Consider the following 8,460-nt stretch of genomic DNA (forward strand, 5'->3'; position numbering starts at 1 on the left):
GTACAAACATTTCTTCCTCAGCTTTTGGATTTTGTACAACGGAGCATCTGGGGAGGTTCTATTTTAATCAGGTAATTTTTGGCCACTGAAAATGGCCTGCAGCTAAAACCTGTACCCTTCTTTCCAGAGGAAGAATTGGGCCCTTAAGATATCCTTCTGCTGTCACATTTGAGAGAGAGGACTTGGGAACTGGATTCTTATTTCAGAAATGGTGCCCTGTGCCCCCGGGACAGCTGTGGCATGACAAACCATTTTTCTCTTTTGTTTACACCACAATCAAGGAGGTGTCCTGTAAGGATGACACCCACTCAATCATATACAGCCTCGGTGTCTTCCAGATTACCAACAGAGTTTGTGAGAACAAATAGTTTGTTTTGTCTGCAGTTAAGTGGTTCTTAAAGTGGGGAATGGGCTCCTCCTGGGGGTGGGGGCGACCGACCCCCCCCCATCCACATCCCTCCACCACTGAAATACTGATGGGCTTTCATAGGACATCAAACGCATTGAGGACAAAACACTTGTAGAGTGATGTCTAACATATATTAGTGTTCAATGTGTGTCATACTACTGTAAATACCCAGTCGGGTCTTGAAAAATAACATGTCAATGATTGGCTATAAATGAATAAATGATATTTCTTATCTCTCAGGAGTTCATGATATCCCCATGGTACTGCTGAAGTTTTTCCTTCAGTGGAGTGTGGATGGAGTCATCGCATCTGTCATGTTTGTCTGATGATGTACGTGCCCTAAAAGAGATCTCTTCATCTGTGGCGATGTTGCTATGGCTACAGTAAAACAAATAGTGGGAGCCTAAAACATCAAAGGATGGATGCATAGATGGCTTAATGCCCATCACTTCACCTCTACATATAGTTGGACTAATGTCCATCACTTCACCTCTACATATAGTTGGACTAATGTCCATCACTTCACCTCTACATATAAACTCAGCAAAAAAAGAAACGTCCTCTCACTGTCAACTGCATTTATTTACAGCAAACTTAACATGTGTAAATATTTGTATGAACATAAGATTCAACAACTGAGAGATAAACTGAACAAGTTCCACAGACATGTGACTAACATAAATGGAATAATGTGTCCCTGAACAAAGAGGGGGGGTCAAAAGTAACAGTCAGTATCTGGTGTAGCCACCAGCTGCATTAAGTACTCATTGACTGCACCAGATTTGCCAGTTCTTGCTGTGAGATGTTACCCTACTCTTCCACCAAGGCATCTGCAAGTTCACGGACATTTCTGGGGGGAATGGCCATAGCCCTCACCCTCCGATCCAACAGGTCCCAGACGTCCTCCGATCCAACAGGTCCCAGGCGTGCTCAATGGGATTGAGATCCGGGCTCTTCGCTGGCCATGGCAGAACACTGACATTCCTGTCTTGCAGGAAATCACGCACAGAACGAGCATTGTGGCTGGTGGCATTGTCATGCTGGAGGGTACCACATGAGGGAGGAGGATGTCTTCCCTGTAACGCACAGCGTTGAGATTGCCTGCAATGACAACAAGCTCAGTCCGATGATGCTGTGACACACCGCCCCAGACCATGACGGACCCTCCACCTCCAAATCGATCCCGCTCCAGAGTACAGGCCTCAGTGTAACGCTCATTCCTTCGACGATAAACGCGAATCTGACCATCACCCCTGGTGAGACAAAACCGCGACTCGTCAGTGAAGAGCACTTTTTGCCAGTCCTGTCTGGTCCAGCGGCGGTGGGTTTGTGTCCATAGGCGACGTTGTTGCCGGTGATGTCTGGTGAGGACCTACAGGCCCTCAGTCCAGCCTCTCTCAGCCTATTGCGGACAGTCTGAGCACTGATGGAGGGATTGTGCATTCCTGGTTTAACTCGGGCAGTTGTTGTTGCCATCCTGTACCTATCCCACAGGTGTGATGTTCGGATGTACCGATCCTGTGCAGGTGTTGTTACACATGGTCTGCCACTGCGAGGACGATCAGCTGTCCGTCCTGTCTCCCTGTAGCGCTGTCTTAGGCGTCTCACAGTACGGACATTGCAATTTATTGCCCTGGCCACATCTGCAGTCCTCATGCCTCCTTGCAGCATGTCTAAGGCATGTTCACGCAGATGAGCAGGGACCCTGGGCATCTTTATTTTGGTGTTTTTCATAGTCAGTAGAAAGGCCTCTTTAGTGTCCTAAGTTTTCATAACTGTGACCTTAATTGCCTACCGTCTGTAAACTGTTAGTGTCTTAACGACCGTTCCACAGGTGCATGTTCATTAATTGTTTATAGTTCATTGAACAAGCATGGGAAACAGTGTTTAAACCCTTTACAATTAAGGATTTTAACGAATTATCTTTGAAAGACAGGGTCCTGAAAAGGGGACGTTTCTTATTTTGCTTAGTTTAGTTGGACTAATGTCCATTACTTCCCCTCTGCATATAGATGGCCGAATGCCCATCACTTCACCTCTACATATAGTTGGACTAAGCGTCCATTACTTCCCCTCTGCATACAGTGAGGGAAAAAAGTATTTGATCCCATGCTGATTTTGTACGTTTGCCCACTGACAAAGACATGATCAGTCTATACTTTTAATGGTAGGTTTATTTGAACAGTGAGAGACAGAATAACAACAAAAACATCCAGAAAAACACATGTCAAAAATGTTATAAATTGATTTGCATTTTAATGAGGGAAATAAGTATTTGACCCCCTCTCAATCAGAAAGATTTCTGGCTCCCAGGTGTCTTTTATACAGGTAACGATGTTGAATGTTAAATGTTGAAAAAAAATTTATTTGCATTTTAATGAGGGAAATAAGTATTTGACCCCTCTGTAAAAACATGACTTAGTACTTGGTGGCAAAACCCTTGTTGGCAATAACAGAGGTCAGATGTTTCTTGTAGTTGGCCACCAGGTTTGCACACATCTCAGGAGGGATTTTGTTCCACTCCTCTTTGCAGATCTTCTCCAAGTCATTAAGGTTTCGAGGCTGACGTTTGGCAACTCTAACCTTCAGCTCCCTCCACAGATTTTCTATGGGATTAAGGTCTGGAGACTGGCTAGGCCACTCCAGGACCTTAATGTGCTTCTTCTTGAGCCACTCCTTTGTTGCCTTGGCTGTGTGTTTTGGGTCATTGTCATGCTGGAATACCCATCCACGACCCATTTTCAATGCCCTGGCTGAGGGAAGGAGGTTCTCACCCAATATTTGACGGTACATGGCCCTGTCCATCGTCCCTTTGATGTGATGAAGTTGTCCTGTCCCCTTAGCAGAAAAACACCCCCAAAGCATAATGTTTCCACCTCCATGTTTGACAGTGGGGATGGTGTTCTTGGGGTCATAGGCAGCATTCCTCCTCCTCCAAACATGGCGAGTTGAGTTGATGCCAAAGAGCTAAATTTTGGTCTCATCTGACCACAACACTTTCACCCTGTTCTCCTCTGAATCATTCAGATGTTCATTGGCAAACTTCAGACGGCCATGTATATGTGCTTTCTTGAGCAGGGGGACCTTGCAGGCGCTGCAGGATTTCAGTCCTTCACGGCGTAGTGTGTTACCAATTGTTTTCTTGGTGACTATGGTCCCAGCTGCCTTGAGATCATTGACAAGATCCTCTCGTGTAGTTCTGGGCTGATTCCTCACTGTTCTCATGATCATTGCAACTCCACAAGGTGAGATCTTGCATGGAGCCCCAGGCCGAGGGAGATTAACAGTTATTTTGTGTTTCTTCCATTTGCGAATAATCGCACCAACTGTTGTCACCTTCTCACCAAGCTGCTTGGCGATGGTCTTGTAGCCCATTCCAGCCTTGTGTAGGTCTACAATCTTGACCCTGACATCCTTGGAGAGCTCTTTGGTCTTGGCCATGGTGGAGAGTTTGGAATCTGATTGATTGATTGCTTCTGTAGACAGGTCTTTTATACAGGTAACAAACTGAGATTAGGAGCACTCCCTTTAAGAGTGTGCTCCTAATCTCAGCTCGTTACCTGAATAAAAGACACCTGGGAGACAGAAAGATTGAGAGGGGGTCAAATACTTATTTCCCTAATTAAAATGCAAATCAATTTATAACATTTTTGACAGGCGTTTTTCTGGATTTTTTTGTTGTTATTCTGTCTCTCACTGTTCAAAGAAACCTACCGTTAAAATTATAGACTGATCATTTCTTTGTCAGTGGGCAAACTTACAAAATCAGCAGGGGATCAAATACTTTTTTCCCTCACTGTATAGATGGCTGAATGCCCATCACTTCACCTCTACATATACAGTGGGGAGAACAAGTATTTGATACACTGCCGATTTTGCAGGTTTTCCTACTTACAAAGCATGTAGAGTTCTGTAATTTTTATCATAGGTACACTTCAACTGTGAGAGACGGAATCTAAAACAAAAATCCAGAAAATCACATTATATGATTTTTAAGTAATTAATTTGCATTTTATTGCATGACATAAGTATTTGATCACCTACCAACCAGTAAGAATTCCGGCTCTCACAGACCTGTTAGTTTTTCTTTAAGAAGCCCTCCTTTTCTCCACTCATTACCTGTATTAACTGCACCTGTTTGAACTCGTTACCTGTATAAAAGACACCTGTCCACACACTCAATCAAACAGACTCCAACCTCTCCACAATGGCCAAGACCAGAGAGCTGTGTAAGGACATCAGGGATACAATTGTAGACCTGCACAAGACTGGGATGGGCTACAGGACAATAGGCAAGCAGCTTGGTGAGAAGGCAACAACTGTTGGCGCAATTATTAGAAAATGGAAGAAGTTCAAGATGATGGTCAATCACCCTTGGTCTGGGGCTCCATGCAAGATCTCACCTCGTGGGGCATCAATGATCATGAGGAAGGTGAGGGATCAGCCCAGAACTACACGGCAGGACCTGGTCAATGACCTGAAGAGAGCTGGGACCACAGTCTCAAAGAAAACCATTAGTAACACACTACGCCGTCATGGATTAAAATCCTGCAGCACATGCAAGGTCCCCCTGCTCAAGCCAGCGCATGTCCAGGCCCGTCTGAAGTTTGCCAATGACCATCTGGATGCTCCAGAGGAGGAATGGGAGAAGGTCATGTGGTCTGATGAGACAAAAATAGAGCTTTTTGGTCTAAACTCCACTCGCCGTGTTTGGAGGAAGAAGAAGGATGAGTACAACCCCAAGAACACCATCCCAACCGTGAAGCATGGAGGTGGAAACATCATTCTTTGGGGATGCTTTTCTGCAAAGGGGACAGGACGACTGCACCGTATTGAGGGGAGGATGGATGGGGCCATGTATCGCGAGATCTTGGCCAACAACCTCCTTCCCTCAGTAAGAGCATTGAAGATGGGTTGTGGCTGGGTCTTCCAGCATGACAACGACCCGAAACACACAGCCAGGGCGACTAAGGAGTGGCTCCGTAAGAAGCATCTCAAGGTCCTGGATTGGCCTAGCCAGTCTCCAGACCTGAACCCAATAGAAAATCTTTGGAGGGAGCTGAAAGTCCGTATTGCCCAGCGACAGCCCCGAAACCTGAAGGATCTGGAGAAGGTCTGTATGGAGGAATGGGCCAAAATCCCTGCTGAAGTGTGTGCAAACCTGGTCAAGACCTACAGGAAACATATGATCTCTGTAATTGCAAACAAAGGTTTCTGTACCAAATATTAAGTTCTGCTTTTCTGATGTATCAAATACTTATGTCATGCAATAAAATGCAAATTAATTACTTAAAAATCATACAATGTGATTTTCTGGATTTTTGTTTTAGATTCCGTCTCTCACAGTTGAAGTGTACCTATGATAAAAATTACAGACCTCTACATGCTTTGTAAGTAGGAAAACCTGCAAAATCGGCAGTGTATCAAATACTTGTTCTCCCCACTGTAGTTGAACTAAGCGTCCATTACTTCCCCTCTGCATATAGATGGCCGAATGCCCATCACTTCACCTCTACATATAGTTGGATTAATGCCCATCACTTCACCTCTACATATAGTTGGATTAATGCCCATCACTTCACCTCTACATATAGTTGGATTAATGCCCATCACTTCACCTCTACCTATAGTTGGATTAATGCCCATCACTTCACCTCTACATATAGCTGGACTAATGTCCATCACTTCCCCTCTATGTACAGATGCACAAAACTGATTGGTTAACTCACTCATGCACTCTGATTGGTTAACTCACTCATGCACTCATGCAACATTTATTTCTATTAGCAGTTCATTTATTTCCAAGAACATTAAGCACATCATCTGGTTGCCGAGAGATCCTTTTCAGTTTTCTTCGGTTGCTTCAGTTTCTCTGTGTTCGTCCAAGGCCCTTTATAGTACAATGCTACCAAATGTTATTCTTGTAGAAGCTACATATGATATTAAGACAAAGTGCGCATTCGATCTGCCATTTCAAATTTGTAGTTTATCTGTCTGCTCTCCATGCACAGTAAGTGTTCTACCTGGTTGCTTGTCATCCGGCTTGGGGGATGGCGTGGGGATCCATGCTTCTGAAAAAGTTAACAACCTGTGTCCTATTGTGGCATTCTAATTACCTGGGATAATACAACGCCCTGTCGACAGGATCCCCTTATCCTAGAGTCCACCTACTGTGTCTCTGTCCATAATGACCCTCCCTCCCCAGGCACCAGGATCTCTCTCCATAATGACCCTCCCTCCCCAGGCACCAGAATCTCTCTCCATAACGACCCTCCCTCCCCAGGATCTCTCTCCATAACGACCCTCCCTCCCCAGGATCTCTCTCCAGAACAACCCTCCCTCCCCAGGATCTATCTCCATAACAACCCTCCCTCCCCAGGATCTCTCTCCGTAACAACCCTCCCTCCCCAGGATCTCTCTCCATAACAACCCTCCCTCCCCAGGATCTCTCTCCATAACAACCCTCCCTCCCCAGGATCTCTCTCCATAACAACCCTCCCTCCCCAGGATCTCTCTCCATAACAACCCTCCCTCACCAGGCACCAGGTTGTGTGAGTCAACACCCGTTTCAACCTATGGTCCTGATGACACAGCTCACTCAAAGGGCCTCTTTCATATCTTCTGACATGAGGAGGGGACTGAGGAGATATTAGACCTGCAGGTAGGAAAAATAGACTTATAACTCCACAAGATTGCTCTGTCCGATGGGGCTACCCTAGAGCATTGGTTCTCGGGGACCCCCAGTTTTATACTGTTGTTGTAGCCCTGAACAAGTCACCTGATTCACCTAATCAAGGGCTTGATGATTAGTTGACAAGTTGAATCAGATGTCCTAGCTGTGGAATAGTTAACGGCTGGGGGTCCCCGAGGAGAGGTTTGAGAAAGACTGCCCTAGAGGATGTGATTAATAACACCTGCACTTGTCTTTTCTTACTAGCACTGACTTTGCTGATTTATTGAGGAAAAGTTTTACATACTATGACTGACATGGTGAGATGGCGCTGCAGTGGACAGCGTCCATTTTTACGGGCTCCTGACCAATTCTGCTCTCTGCATTTGTCACGACCTCCTCCGAAGCTGCCACCTCTCCTTGTTAGGGCAGGCTTCGGCGTTCGTCGTCACCGGCCTTCTAGCCACTGCCGCTCCTCATCTCATCATTCCATTTGTTTTGTCTTGTTTATTACACACACCTGGTTCATATCCCCTCATCAGTACCTGTATAAGTGTTCCCTCTGCCCCCTTGTCTTTGTGTGTGATTGTTTATTGTGGAGGACAGGGGCGGCCTGTTCAATAGGGCGATATGGGCGACGCACTGCCAAACGGGAAAAGGAAGGGATTTTTTTTCTAATCAATTATATCACGGCAACAGTAGTTATCAGTGTTGTAATCTATACGTCTGATCTGCCACAGTGCCACACTGCCACTAAATGTCGAATCAGGCTAAAGTCGTGCTTCAAATGGCTCCCCCCCCTTTTGGGGCGATTTCAGTCAGGTTGAAAATCGCCCAGAAGTCTGTAATAGACTCCCATGTAAAATCTATTTTTTTCAAATTTCAGAGCCTTCAATACAATCTCAATGGGTGTCTGTGGGCTTGCACTTACGCTTTCGTCATACGTTACGTAACCATGAACGTAACTGAGAAAAGAGTGGATTGTTTGAAAGAAGTTCCTTTTTGTCGGCGAACAAATGGAGATAAATTGGCAACGAAACAATTAGGACCTCCCAGACCAAATTTAATAATTCAACAGGTTTCTACTAAAGGCGGAAAGTCCTACACCCGAGGATTTTCCAAAAATTGGTACGAACGAAAAAAGACATTGCCACTCACTCAACTGGATGACGAGGGATACAGGCTAGCTGTCCGCCGCCACAACGATGAGGTTAGTGTTGATAATCACAAGTTTACTGGATGTGGATATGGTGTAATAAAGGCAGTTTATTCAGAGGTAAATATATCTGGAATCGCGTTCACGGACCCGTTCGTCAAACTCTTAGGGAGCTATAAATTAAGCCCCATTACTTACCATATCAGATAAGAGAAATTGCTGCAG

This window comes from Coregonus clupeaformis, chromosome 31 (genome assembly GCF_020615455.1).
Source record: "Coregonus clupeaformis isolate EN_2021a chromosome 31, ASM2061545v1, whole genome shotgun sequence".
Classification (NCBI taxonomy): Eukaryota; Metazoa; Chordata; class Actinopteri; order Salmoniformes; family Salmonidae; genus Coregonus; species Coregonus clupeaformis.